Source organism: Colletes gigas, unplaced genomic scaffold, assembly GCF_013123115.1.
Source record: "Colletes gigas isolate AHSC1104 unplaced genomic scaffold, ASM1312311v1 Colletes_gigas_Sc00010, whole genome shotgun sequence".
In the NCBI taxonomy this organism is placed as follows: domain Eukaryota; kingdom Metazoa; phylum Arthropoda; class Insecta; order Hymenoptera; family Colletidae; genus Colletes; species Colletes gigas.
Genome location: NW_025106639.1, coordinates 7,564,208 through 7,579,925, shown reverse-complemented (window position 1 = coordinate 7,579,925; position 15,718 = coordinate 7,564,208).

Below are 15,718 nucleotides of genomic sequence, written 5' to 3'. Positions count from 1 at the left end.
AAACGTTGGCTTTGATTTACGTCGGTTTTAATAACGTTCGCCGGCAAATTGAAGCTTTCACAGCCGACTGTCGGCCGTACCAGCGTGGATCGACAACTTCCTACGAGCAGGACTAATTACTTTGCACAACTAATTACGCCGTAACGTTCTGTTTTTGACGCTAGCCGGTCGAACGATCAATTAACGGGTCGTGGTATAATCATTATGTATACATCTTTATTATTTTTCTTTTGCACGTTCGACCCACGGCGCGCCTGGGTCGCGATCGATAAGACGGTCAAACGTTGGGCTCCGTTCTCGATCGCTACGCATCGTTCGAGCGTAATTTTCGTGCCACGGCATATTGATCGCAGGGAGTTTCGATCGTTTCTCGCGACACGGTTCCCCACGTTGCTCGCCGGGGTAATGAAACGTCGGCCCGCGACGCTCAGAACGAACTTGCAACGAGAAAAGTTTCGACGGAGCGCGACTCGCATGGAAAATCGACGAGATTCGAATCCAGAAAGATACGAATCGAAAGGGTACTTTCACTGTCGTATCCCGAAAGAAGAATTACCGTTCGAGAAAGGCGGACTTCATGGTTTTGCAAAAATAGAAACGACAGCAGCGGTAACGGAACAACGAGGGTGGTTTTCTAGATAAAATTCGAGCTATGAAATATTATATAAATCGTTTATCGGGCGACGCAAGACTTTTCAGATATTTTTCCATGTTCGATTCGATAATCGGATTAAAAGTAAGAGGCAACGGTGGCTGGATGCTGGCTATTTTCCGGGCCGCCTTAACGATAGAAGCAAACGCGTCGAAACCTTAATAGGTAGCACCGTTTAGGTGAACCTATTACGATGTCAAACGTACCGCTTCTTCTTTACCTTTGTCCGTAAAATGGACTCGAAGCACTCCGGGGCGAGCGACAAATTCACTTTGGAACCTCCGTCGCTTCGAATGTGACCAGCGGAGAATGGCGTATAATAATTCTAAATTTTAAATTCAGGTTATAACGCGGTCGTTTTTCAGTTTTGAACGTGTCCGCTATTTTGACGAATTTCTGGAACACTATTTTACCCTAATGCGTCCTTTCATTAAAATTCCGTGCGAGTTCACGGTGTCTTGTCTTCTATTCCGAAATATTAGCACGCGTTTATCACGTCGGGGACCCGGAAAACTGGGAATTTCAATGTTCCCGATTTGATTCAATTTTTTTAAATTTCTCTGCTTAATTTCGCTGTTTCAGGAACGACAAAAATTTCGGTCGAAGCACGCTATTGGAAAATTCGGGGAATGTCAATTTTTCAAATTTGCTCTCGATAACGCAATATGAACGTTTCATAAATTTTTCTTCGTATCGCTCGATCGATGCATTAATCGTTCCCATTCGTGAAATCAATAACTCCGCCGTAGATTGGACGTATCTCGGGCGTCGAAACGCTACGGCGGGCTTGTCGGTGACAGTCTCTAGCGCGAACGGTGGGCGGTGGTGGGGTGGCGGGGGATCGGTTACTTTGAATTTGCACGATCGTACGTGAAAATTCGTTGTACCTCCAGCCAACAAGGTTCGCGCACGAAGGGTGGAAAAACTTTGCGGATGACCCCGTTCGTTGTCGGGAATCAGCGAAGGAGATACGAGCGAGCGAACGAAGGCCGGGGTAAAAGTTATCTCGCATCCGCGGAGCTCGCGCCGGAATCGGGGGATGGAATTCGCCGCGGCGACGCGTCCGCGTCTTTTCTCTTTCCTGTTCCGTTACGCCGTGCCAACGGGGGATAATTTCGCGACGTGGCTTCAGCCACCGGCTCCGGGGGAAAAAATGGAATATCGAACGGTGAATTTTAAAGAACTGATTAACTCGTGATGTCGCTGCCTCGCGTACTCCGACAGACGAGAATTCGAGGAGCAAACGTTCAAGGGGAACCGACCGGATTGTTTCCATAGTTCTCGTCGTCAATTTTCTTAAATTGAAAATAATAAACTATCTCATTCGTTTGCAAACAGTTTCAAATTCCTAGTCTTTTCTTCAAGAATAAAAAATAACATCGTAGAGTGATCGATGAGTCGATTTACAACCCCCGGTTGAATTACGTTGGCGTAGCTGTAAACGCATCGTTTCAAATTAATTCGTTGTCTTTTCTCCAGGAATAAACAAAGAACATCGCGGAGTGTTAGAGGAGTTGATTTGCAACCCTCGTTGAATCGTGCTCGTTGCAAGCGCATTATCGTCGCGGAACGAGCTCGGTGACGAAAATGAATAGGCTGGTTCCTGGGTAAGGCAAAGTTCTCTGGAGCCGTCAGCGTCTGTCTTCTGGTCGCCGTGGTCGCGGCTATCGCGACGACTTTATCCGTCGTAGCTGGTGACGGAAACGGGGGAGGCGGGCTCTTTTACAACCGCGAAAATTATATCGCGGAAACGAAACGGTGGACGAGGGGGGGAGGCGCGTGCTTTCGTAAAGTTGCCCGGGCGCCGGAAACGCGGGATAACGAGTCGAGATAGCTGCGCTTTCGAGCAACTTCTCGCGAAATTTTGCAGCCGACCCCCTGTTGTTCGCGTCCCCGCGACTCCCGGAAAGGAAAGGAAAGGGAAGATAGGGACCCACCACGATCCTTTAATTCCAAATCGTTTTGGCGCCGATCTAATACGAGTTAACTCGATATCTTGCGTTTGCTTCGTATTCGTGGTTCTCTTCTATATTTTTAACTGGAAAAGATCGATACCACCCTGCCCTATGTTACGGATCTGGAATATCGCGGTAAAAAGCTGTTATCGACTCGAACAGCTAGCGGTTCTGCATCAGATTTGTCTTCCGAGTTTCAGCGTCGAAGCAAAAAGGATGATCGAGAGTGTTGTAAATTCGCGGGCGTATTTATGTCCGTCAGCTGGTTAAGACTCGCGAATATCGACCGACGGAACGCCGAGGCAGCTAGTTTTAGTCATTTTGAGTCCGGTGACACAATGCGATTCGCGTTGCAAAATATGGGTCATCGTACAACAGTGGAAAGCTCTTTGAGCAACCGTCGGAGTTGCTCTCTGGATCCTGATCACCTTCGTATACCGCCTCCGGTAAGGTAAACGAACAATCGACCCAGTGATCGATACAACCCCCGCGCTATTAGTTAAATATTGAACCACGGGAGTAGTTTCATTGTTCCGGAGACGGTATACGCTGAAAATTCAATATTTATGCCGCTCGAAGTCCGCTTAAACGTTCATTTATCCCCGCTTGGCGAGTCGAATCGAACCACTTAACGATCGTGTTTTGTCATTATTTCTGATTATTCGTTAATATATACGCGCGACGCCCAATGACCGAATGCACTCCGCTCGATTGCGTGGTCATTTCGGAAACTAACAGCCAACGAGACTCGTATTTCGTTCGTTGGCAGCGAATTTTATATATTATAATTATCATCGGAGAACTCCAATATTATTTCTGATTTTTTTAAATATACAGGGTGTTCGTCCCCTGGAAAAAATTTTAATAAGACATTCTAGAGGCCAAAATAAGACGAAAATCAAGAATACCAATTCGTTGATTGAGGTTTCGTTAAAAAGTTACGAATAAAATTATTAATAAAATTTGTCCACCTACGTGAATTTTTTTCTCGTAACTGCGTAGGATTTCCGGGGTATGTCTATTCACCAAAAATATTTCTAACTGACCCCCTCAACTGAAAATAATTTTTTTAGAACGATTTGATAACTTTCTTTTTTGTCGAGTTTAGGCACCTACTCGAATTTTTTTCTCGAAAGTGCGTAGCATTTCGTGGGTAAGTCTATTCACCAAAAATGATCGTAATTGATCCCTGCAAGCAAAAATAATTTTTTCAGAATGATTTGAAACTTTTTAATTTCGCCGACAAAATTTTCCGATCAGTATGGAACTTTAAACGTTAATAATTTTTTAACGAAGCCTCAATCGACAATTGAACACCCTGTATATGGAAAAAGATTGGGGAACACCCAAAAATATTTATTTTAATTACATTAAATGATTCCTCCGAAGATCTAACCCAAACCTAAAGCCTCGTTGGGTTTCTAATTTCTTTTTCGTACGCTGCAATTAGATTCCTGATCATTTAGAGCCCTGCCAACAATAATAAGTCCGTGTCCGTCGTAGCGAACGAAAGTAACCAAATATCGAAGTCATCCAATATTCTGAAATTAATTCACAGCGAACCGAATCAAACGATGACTCGATATCGATTGACAAGCAAATAGTTTAGATACGCTTAGAGTCTCGACGTCTACGTTGCGACAGAGCCGCGGGTCCGTGTCTCTATCAGCGACACATCGAAAGTATTCACGTACCGTAGCTCTATTTTTCTTTCACGACCGATTAATAGCCTGCGTTCGACGAGGCCGGACAACGAACAGCTTCTGCCGGGGACGTGATTATTTTGCCGATTAAATTTCATCGATGAAACACACGGACGGGCTTCGTAATTTGTATAATTAGCAGCTTTGTTCCGTGGTACGCTTTGTACGAGTGACGCTAGCTCCCTTTCATCGGCGAACAAAACGGACGAGATCGTTCGATGATAAATTAATCCCGGACATCGGATATTCGCGCATTTTACCCACGATCCAGCTTCGCGAACTTCGATCACCAGCCTGTTGGCATCCGGCTCCGATTGTATCGTCTCGAATCTTTAATTTCCATCAGCCTCGAAATCGGAACGGAAACGCGCCGGAAAGAGGATCGAAAATTTTGTTTAATTCGTAGCGAGAAGGAAACATTTCTCCTGGAATCCGATTCAGCGTCCTTTCTAAAGAAAGTAGTCGAGTGTTATAAATGTAATAAATATAGGATTGCCCCGGTACAAACAAGAAATTGTCATAAAAGGTTTGTTTCGAGGCAACAATGGCGTCCCCGGGGGGGGATAAAAGAATGGAATCGGAGTTGGAAAATATAGATATCCGGGTATGTGGCCTCCGAGTCGCGGCGAGTTAAGGTGATCAAGTTAGGCGGCTCGCCCCGCATATTGTTCGAACGGTTCTTTTCAAAGGAGTTTAATGGCGTTCCGCTACGCGGTGTTCCCGAGCTTGAAATGAAATTTAATTCCCCGGTACATACACGCGAAAGGTGGCCGGGATTGGATATTCGTGTTTCTTTGTGGGGAAACGCGAGCAACGAGTAATCACGACGTCGGAATAGATAGTCCAAGATAATCGCACTCCGTAGCATCTGAATCGATTTGGATTCCATATTGTGCTTTGCGGTAATGAATTTCCGCTTTGCATTGTTTCCCGAGTCGCGTGGCCACTATGCGCGACGTCTCCAACGCGATCATCGATCCTGGAATTTTCTATTTCCTGTTACCCCTCCCCCTCCCACCCCCGGGCCAGGCCAGGCGTCGCTGTCTCGGGGATAAACAAAAACGAACGTTTTAATCCTTTTGCATCGACGCGGCAGCGTTCGCGGAGTCGACGAAAAATAATTTATTCCACGGAAAATTGATAAAAGACAACCTTAAAGGGTAAGACGAACAATGCTTATGATAGATGGGATGAGAGCAGAAGAACTTAATTTATTCTTCGACGTTTCGCCTAATGGCGAGTGCCTTTTTCAGGAACGGTATTTACAGTGAAATACAAAGCCACGTTTCTTATAACGTGTTCGAGCAATTAGAGAGGACGTTTGGGAACATAAAAGAGCACGATATCGCATTGCATGGCGCAGATGAATAATGGCCGTACGTAACAAGTAACATCTTATAAATATGTACATAAATTAGAATCGCGCAATGCCCCTCGAAGGAGAAGAATATACTCAATATTTTAAACCAAGTTCCAAATAAAATTAGCGATGTTTCCCGATACCCGTGATCATTGATTTTCCTATTACGCGTTCGTTACCGATTTTTAAACGCGCGAAGCATTTTTCGTCAATTTACTTACGGGCTGTACATTTTTGCGGGAAACGCCACGCTGCATTTTTATTGTCGGGGCAAACGCGCCAGAATTTAGCTTAATGAATTTCGCCTCGCGAAGAATTCGCGCTGATGCTTTTGTCGGCGTATTAATTACAAAAACAGGAACAGGCCGGGCGGGCCGTGTATAGGAACTTACAGGATAAAAAGTTTCGTCCGTGTTCGGTGTTTAACGTCGATGAAACAACGACTTAGTTTGGGAAATTCAATGAACGAGCGGCCGACGAATCGCGGCGAATTGGTTAAACGTTTTTAATTGCTTCGACCGGTAAGTCGAAATTCCTTTTCTTTCTTGTTAATATATAGATCGCCGTTGGCTCTTTATCGAACGAATAATGCACCCTCGAAAGGCCATTATTTACTCCTTTATGATAGAAAAAAATTATTAAAAGATTAATGACCAGTGGAAGCATTTATATTGGGAACATGACTGCGCCTTCCGAAACTCTCTTCAGGAATTCCGTGAGCATAACCGTGTCTTCGATACGTTGATTGATTAGTTCCACGGCTCGGTACATCGAATGAAAGGCAACAAAAATAAAACGTTATTAGTCCGGGCGTCGATATTTTTTTATAGAAGAATCGGTGGCTGTGTCTTCGGGGAAAGAAATTTCTGCAATTAAAAGTAAATATGCGGCGGGCGGAAAGGCGGGGAACAGCTGTACGCTGTTATTAATCTAAGTTTACGAACAATAAAAGAGAAATTAATAGGAGGTATAGAACGAGGAAGTAAAAACGGGGTAAAAGAAAATAAAGAATAAATTACGCGGTAAGATAAGGAAAATAAAATTAGCGGCATAATATGAAGTTCCGGGACAAAAGTTGGTGGAGAAGGAAAGAAAGCCAGCGGAAGGATAACAAAGAGTTATCATTGGTGATGCTCGGCGATGCAGGCGTACCAGCACGCTTGAAGGAGTTAAAGGTTCGTAAGGAGTGAATCGCGGGGGGGTGGAGGAGTGAGTTATAGTAATAAACGGGAGCTGTAGAAGAAAGAACCCTGGTATTTGGATGTACGATAAATGGAGAAAAATAGGGTCGTTGTCGCGTCTGGTGGAAAAGAATTCATCCCGGCGGTGATCATGGTTTGTAAGGGGAAACTCGTGTAAATAAGAAGACAGTGGCTGCACCGAGGATTCTGTGCATCGAGCAATAAATTTGAATATTATAAAATTCTCCGGAGACTTATACATCCCTATAGTTTCTTTCGATCCCTTTGCCGGTCTATGAAACCGTACAAAGGTTAAGAGTAAAACAGGGACGAGTACGAAATGATATATCTTTTAAAAAGACTTTGTCTCTCTTAAATTTATTTCGAGGATCTAAATTAGAACGTAAAACTAATCAGATGACTCGTTTAGAGTTCGGAACTTATACTGGAGATGTGTAACGTATTATCTAGGGACCATCGGAAGATAGAAGCAAGGGGCGATTATGTTAATTTGGAAACCGTTCGAGATGCTGTTACACGGAGAACGGCAACAACTTTGCAATCAAATGTACGATATGTAAATACGCGTGAACGCAATATGGAACAGGGAATTTGTAAAGAAAATTGGTGGACCTTGTTATAAATGAACAAACATTGGATTGTTAAATTTCGTTTGCAGAATATTTAATAATGCTTGTTGCAATAAAATACGATATACTTATATGGTGAAAACATAATACAATAGTATAATATTAATTGGGCACACTCGTGCTTCATATTGTGTGCTCATATCGCAGAAAACGTTAATTATTCCGGGCAGACGGAGTAAAATATCACCGAATGTATAAACGAGAAGGGGGATGAAAATAAGGCGGAAAAGAAAAATTCTTGTCCCTCGCCCGTCGTGACATATTACAAAAATTTTAGCGCGTGTCAAATTTAATACCGTCGCTGCGAAAAAAATTGTTGGCGAACATTTCCGGGCGTATCCATCTTGCAGCGCCATTTCGAGTTGCAATCGGGGAGTATCATTCCCCGTAGAAATCGCTACATCGTTAATTTAATTATTTCCCCGACATGGGGGGGGGGGGCGGATTTTATTTGAATAAAGCCGTACCCCGTTCGTCGCGGACAGTTTTCGATCGCCGTCGATTGAAAAAACCGGATCTACGATAGATTCGAAGTAGCTTTCCGCTTAAATATTGAACGACGCTGCGTCTGCAACCGCGATTTGTTATCTACTTTGTAAACCACGGTCGCATAAAGTATGCCTTTAACGTGAAACGTTTCCCTGTGTGGCCACGCTTGCCAATCTTTTTCCATGTTTAATGCCCTTCTCTCTGTCGCGTGTGTGCAGGACATACATTGCCGTTTCATCCCCCGTTCCAGGCGGCATTAAACGACAATGCTCGAATACGAGATACGGTCGTGTTTATTGGCTACTGTTTTTTTATAAACAATTTTTACGCCGAAGCGATAAAAGTTCCGCTAATAGGAACCGACGTACGGGTCCGCGTGAAAACGGAATGTTTACGCAGCCGATAAATCCAGCGAGAGTTTCGCGCCCCGAAAAATTCACCCTGCTCGATCGTTTCGGTTTCGACGGGACGGGATTTTGTCGCGCGTTAATTTCCGCGGCGCCTTCGTTATGATATGTCGCGGAAAAATACCGTAGAACGCATATGCGGCGGAAAACAAATATTGTCGTGGTTGCGGAGCGATTCGGGAACCATTGTTTGCTTAATAAATATTCCCGTTTAAAGCGTTTCGCTCGTGAAAGAGTATCGCCGGGAAACCAGCGAATATTAGTCGTATCGAAGTTTGTACATAGATGGGAAGTATGACAGTTCTATCGCGAGCGACACACCGGAGGGAAACGGTTCGCGATTTTGGCTCTGACACGCCGTGCACGGAAAAACGCGCAAAATTCCCGTCCACCCGTGACATAATATTTTTTTTTTATATTTGCAGAATTACGGCAAGGTATGCGAAAGTACAACAGTTCAGGTACATCGACGGAATCGAATGTTCGAAACAATTCGGTGTCGCGTCGATATGTATATCGTTAAAAACGATAAACGGCCGGTATTGGACGGCGTGGTATTTTGTCCACGGCTGGGCGCGCGTTAAATAAAAATAAAAGTTTCAATTGTCCGGTGAAATATGTCGCGGAGAGTAGATAGAAATTTTAACTGTTTGACCGAACGAACGTCGCGAATAATTCGTGATCGATGTACAAACACGGTAATTGATATTTGAAATAATCTAGAGCGTTGAGGTTTCGGTGTCAACGAAAAAGCACCGATTTTCGGAATTACTTGTCGGTAGTTTTGTTTCACGAACGAGCCAAAGAAGCGCATCGGCCAATAGGTGACACTGTTTGTGGAGCCTGCTTGCAAGAAACTTCACCCAACTATTATACGTTGATTTCGACGAAACTTTGCACAGAGGCAAAGTCGTCGAGGCGGTGTTCCCTTTTGGGGAAAAAAAAACTTACGCGTAGCTCGAAAAACCCTGCGTGGTCGGAAAAAAATCACCTCGTTAGTAGAGTCAACAGCCGATAAGTTTCTCGGTAGTATAATTCACCGATGAAAGCAAATTCATCCCGTTTGGTACGGTCGGTCGGATTACAGTATGGAGAAAACCCAATATTCAAATGCAAATTAAACATTTGTGTCCAATCGTAAACCATGTTGGTGGTATTGTTCACGGTCTGGGTGTGTATGAGCGCGTCTGGAGTAGTCAACTTGCAATTTATCGATTCTGCTACGGACCGACGGGTTTATTTAAACATTTCCACAGAAAATTTGCGGCATAGCGCGCAACAATTAAACCGGGGATCGTCGTTCACGGTTGATTTTAATATACGTCAGACTTCGTGGCGATAATCGAGTTAGTCGATGAGGGGGTTGATATCCGGATTCTCGGCCCGGAAGTTGCGCGAAAAACCTGTTCGTCTACGTTGCGTTTCGAGTAACGGTACGATAAATTACGGAAGCGCGCGGGGAACTCGTTCGACCGAGTGTATAATTTAGAATGGATCCTTCGAGTCCCCCGGTTCTTGCTTCGGGAGACTAATCGCGAGCGTCGTTGACTCGGGCTTCGCGAGTCGCATTATTCAGCCCAGGGCAAGGTTTCACGGACTCGCAGAGAGATCAGACGTCGTATATCCTCGCGGAAGATTCATCGGATCGCCCAAGGCAACGCTTGTCGGAACGCGAGCGCGATACGCCCGGTGCAGCATCTGGCATCGAGGAAACGAGAAGTCAACCGACTCGCGAAACTTGAGAAACTCGGACGGATCGCGATGCAGATTTAATATCCCTGGTATAAATCATTGCACTGGCTAAAAAAGGAAAAAGAAATAACGGATGAGCTCGGGTAATTGCGCGAAAAGCTCGATAGCTGGTAACCCAATTGGCGGGCACGTCGGTCACCGTTATAGACTCGATGTTCCCTCGGAATTCATAGAATCGAGTGTTTGGAAGCGGTTCAACTGGCACTTCCTCGTTTCCTGGTTGGACCTTCCTACGGTTCGATCGAGAAACCGTATCTGCGGTACGTTGCGGCAGGATTTCGATCGACGACGTATCATTGATTCCTGATGGGGCGAGAAGTTTCGTTATTGTCGGATGGAACTTGGGAAATTTACCCTCGACTAATATTCGCGAGCAGATATGTCATCATATGCAGGTTTTAGAAACTACAGAATGTGTTATCGACGGTGGGTAGCATAGAGAATACCACCCCTAGGAAGGAGACCTTGGTAACTACCCTTTTGGCAGCTACTGGTAAGGGTGGGTGCAGATCTACCAAGCGAATTCTCGTTTCGTCCACACTTCAACAACTCAGTGTTTGTATTTTGATACATTAAAATCCGCCAATTCGTTTAGAAGTTCTGATATTTTAAACGTACGCATGAAATTTCAGTGAAACATGACTATGGTCAGACATGAAGTTTTCGGTAATGAATTTTTTCCTCGAAACTGCGTTGGATTTTGAGGGTATGTCTATTGACCAAAAATGACTGTAATTGACCCCCTCAACTGAAAATAATTTTTTTAGAACGATTTGAAATTTTTTAATTTCGTCGAAAAATTTCACACATTCTCGAATTTTTTTCTCGAAAGTGGGTAGGATTTCGGGGGTATGTCTATCCACCAAAAATGGTTGTACTTGACCTCAGGACCTAAAAATAATTTTTTTAAAGGGATTTGAAATTTTTTAATTTCGTCGAAAAATTTCACACATTCTCGAATTTTTTTCTCGAAACTGGGTAGCATTTCGAGGGTATGTCTATTGACCAAAAATGACTATAATTGACCCCCTCAATCAAAAATAATTTTTTCAGAACGATTCGAAATTTTATCAATTTTTCATCTGTTTCGTCACTTGCCATTCATTGGTCTAAACGCGCCCTATGATATCGAACGATGATTCTCAAACCACCTGCGATACTACCCCTGCTAGAACGAGAATTCCTAACTGATTCACCCCCTGAAAGATGGCGCTCCCAGTACCGAATCGATAAACACCCCCCGAGGAGTTTGCAGATCGAACGTAGCCAGGACTCTTGGTCCAGGCGCATCGAGAAACGCACGTCTCTCGTGCGTTTTCGTCGCGATAGGCGGTACTTGGCAATTCGCACGGTTCGTTGGCTGGATAATTGCAGAATTAGACGTAACGACGAGTGTGTAATTAGTTTGCGCGGAATGTATTGCCAGGGGCGCGTCTATAAAGCTGTTGGAATCGAAAATGATTTACACTAACGGGATTTAACGGGAGGCCGGCACCGGTAATTAACCTATTACCGGGCTGGCCTGTTTGCATGATAATTTTCAAAATCGATACGCAACATTCCTGCATGCCGCTATCATATTCGTCGCTCGTGCTGCAGACCATAATCCAACCATAGACGAGGCATACCAGCGGACCATTCACCCAATGTATTTTTTCGGGACCATTTTTCTGGGGCTCCATTACCATTTACGGTCCATTATTGGACATCAATCGATTCATTTCATTGGAGTAATCAATCGATTGAGATTATTTAAAGATTGTGATCTCCTGGTCCACCATCAGGCGCCTGAAAATGGTCACCGGTGGGGTTTTAGCCCCCAAAGAGGATTTCCTCACGTAAAAAAATAAAATACAGTGCTTAAACTGGTCAAAACCAATTTCCAGAGTGTCCAGAGCGTTTCTAAAATGCCTATAAGCTTGGCCCACTTTCGAAATTGGATCAAGGCCATCCGAATTCACTTGACCCACTTTCGGAATTGAGTTAACGCCACCTGGACACCTCGAAATATCAATTATAATTGAACTGAACACACTCTAGGCACCGAGGTGCGTTAATTATCGATCGAACAGGTTCTTCAACCCCATCGAAACTGCATCGGGGACAGAGGAACCTCTAAACTTATTTAAATCCACCCATTCGTCTATTTTCCTCGATTATCAATCATTATTAACACACTAATGTTCACATCTAAAGAATCTGTGCATTTAGTTTAAAAATTAAAGGCTTCGAAAATGGCCCAAAGGTCACTAGTTCAGGAGGCGTACAGAAATTAGAAACAGGGAAAGTTCGTCTTCCTGGTTTATCGTTGCGACTGTTCGGGCCGTTTGAACGATGCTATTTACCGTCGAGGTAAAGTAATTAAGCGATCTTCGCGATGCTGAAGGGAGCGGGGTGTAACATGAAGTATAACCGTGTCGTTTGGAATACCCGTTCGAGGAACTTTTAAACAAACTTTCGGCCAGAAGCGCGCGCCGGTTCCTCGAACGTTTTCTGGCCCTCGGAGGAACTCGGTAACCGATGAAATCAAGTTAAACGGCGCGGAGAAACACGGTGACTCGTTTACGTCAGTGTTCCGTGTTTTAGTTCGGAACTTTAAACGGATTTTGGTCAGTGGTTCTTCAATTTCTACACCGGTTCCTTTCGAATCGATCCTGAACAATGGGTGTGCTTCCGTCTGGATTACGCTACCACCCCTTCGAACTGTTTGTTAATTGTCAAAAGTGGACTGGACGGAGGAAGCGTAATGCTAAATTTATAACAATGCAAATGATAGCCTTATTATTGATAAGTAGACTGCAATAATATTATTGAAATTGGAGCTTTGTAGAGGGTTGTCTCAACCCCTAGATATAATAATTCGTACCTCACTTTAAGTATTTCTTATATTCTTGCGTGTTGAGTGCATTCTGTAGTTTTTTGAGAATTAAAATTTCCCATCAATGCATAAAGATCCGCAGTCTATTGATAACCAAGGAAATTTATTTCGATCGTTTGCCTTTAGTGATTCGTACGACTTACCAAGCTACGGTAAATTGTGCAAGAATAATTTCGTTACTTTTGAATGGATTTTAAGATCGAACGATTCTCGAAACCCTTCGATGCATTTTGATGTTTCGAAAGGGGCAGGTTTTCTCTATCCGCGTATCGCAATTCATTTCTCTCGCTAGGAAATTCATTCTGTCCTTTGTTTCCCGCTGCCTCTCCTTTCTCTGGCGTTTGTACCGGCCAATATTGGAGCTGCATAATTCCCGTGTATTTCCGTTCGCATTCGCGAGAGTACTCTTTCTCCGGCGGTGCAATTCGAATCTAGGCCAGCGGGCGACAAAAGGCGAGAGCGAGACGGAAAATTAATTCAATAGAGAGAATCGGAAACCTGCAAAAGACCAGCTGTAAATGGGGAGCATAAAATCTTTCTTCGTATCGCGTTATGGCTGCCAGCGCGACTATAATAATTGGAATACTCCCTCTATCGACAGTGATTACTTTCGAAAGGAACCGCACGAGGCGAGAAACATTTTTTTATCTCGAACGGGGAAATTATAATGACGGTAATTCGATTAACGATAAAGGGAACGCTCGCGATATCTGTTTATTAAATATCGGTTTACCAACGAGTTATTGTATACGCGATCAAAGTTTAAACGACGTCTTTAAAAGACATTTAATTAATCACAGAGTGTATCCATTTTGCAATTAATTCGACAACGTTCTTTCATAATGTAACAACGTATTTTTAATTATAACGATACGCGTTGTAATAAAATTCGATCTATTCTTCGGTGGTACTTGCGGGTTTGATTGATCGGCGGACCGTAATTAATTACGAAACGGCCGATAATTGGGAAAAGATAATAATCAACGGGGAAATTTAATTTCGAAAATTATACAGACCGGGGATAAAATTTCTGGTTAAATATAACGCGATGAGTCATTTTTTAAAAATAAAAAAGTAAGATTTATCGAACGCGTCTGACCATACCTCGATATTTCTACTTGCATTTGAGTTTGCGTACATCGACGATAGTATTTGACAGGGGAAAATAAATCAGAGGTCAAAGGGGACTAAAAGAAAGTAAAATATGGACTGTATGGAATAATTTTTGTTTAGTTGCAATTTTGAAAAAAATTCTTTCGAGTGTTCAGCCATTAAAGTAAGGCGTAACATTGTTTAAACGAGTATTGTGATCCCTGATTGCACGAAATCTAGACTCGTTAAATGTATCTGAAGCAGGGAAACATTATGCTTTTCATATTTTTGTACGGAACGTCAATCGCGACGTGGAGTGTTCGCACAATTACGGTAAACAATCGCACGGTATTTCGTCATTAATTTTTTCCACTTCCTGATGGTTTCTCTCTGAAAGGGAACGTTCAGAGCGGTTAAACTGATATAATAGATACGGAAAATGCTTCGCGTGCACGCCACGACTTGTTCCGCGTTGCTCCGACGATGAAAGGTTCATTTTAATTCCTGTAAATCCATTCAACGGCGAACAACGGCGAAACACGCGTCGACATTGGCGATAACGCGGCGCGTTCGAAGCACGTCATTAAAATAATTAACATCGACGATAGAGAAGCTTGAAACCATCGAATATTTTCGCATTTTTAAGTGCTCGTTTCTCGAAAACGACAAAGAATTATTTTCGCCCAGTTAGCCAAGGATCGAGAAGACAGAGACGCGACGATCAAGGGGGAGGCGGGTGGTATCGTTTGGAGTGCGTTCAAATCGTCCCGTGCAATTCCCGTGTCTCGTCACCGGTGCAACTTGTCGCCAGAAGGTGGAGGGGGGGCCGTGGACAAAAAAAGCGTGGCTGGGGGCAAAAGGTCGACGGCAATTTTCATTCATCGGACGGGTGGAATAAATTATCGAGCCGGTCCTGGTGGACTGGCGCGGGAAACGGGGCTTTTTCGTACGTGGATACAGTAAGGTACGCCAAGCTATTTCGGCCAGCCGTAATTCATATTTACGAGCAATGGGAGTTACGCCAACTATAAGAGGCTGCATAATGAAACCCAGTGGCAGTAACACCCACCCCGTCAGGTTTTTCCTTAGCCCCACGGTTTCATTTTTATTCCCGGCGTCGTCGTTTTTGCCTCTCTCGCGCGACGCGATCCGCCCTAATATCTACACCCTCGTTCGCAAACGCTCACGGCGATATTTCAAAGCTCGAAAAGCCCCGCGGGGTTACGCGTTGCCCATCGCGGCGCGCACGATTTCCTTTACCCTTATTTATGGGGGTCGGTTTACGTCTACGAAATAACGGCAATTTGCCTCGTATCGGACTCGCGGCGATCACCGTCTTCCTCGTCGGAACGATGGACGAAGCTCGATTTCTTCCGTTCCCGATCCTCGATGGCCGGAACGAGGGGGGGCGCGGCGTCGTGCAACGAATCCCAATTCCGCGCGGAAATACCCTGGATGCGGAATCACGGCCGCGTTTCGGAGCTCCTGGGGGCGTGCTCGACCTGGGAAACCGTGAAAGAAGCCGGACTCTGCGAATTTTTTTTCCCTGGGAAAACTGCAAGCCCAGGCTTCGTACTCCGACCCCTCGACGAGACATTT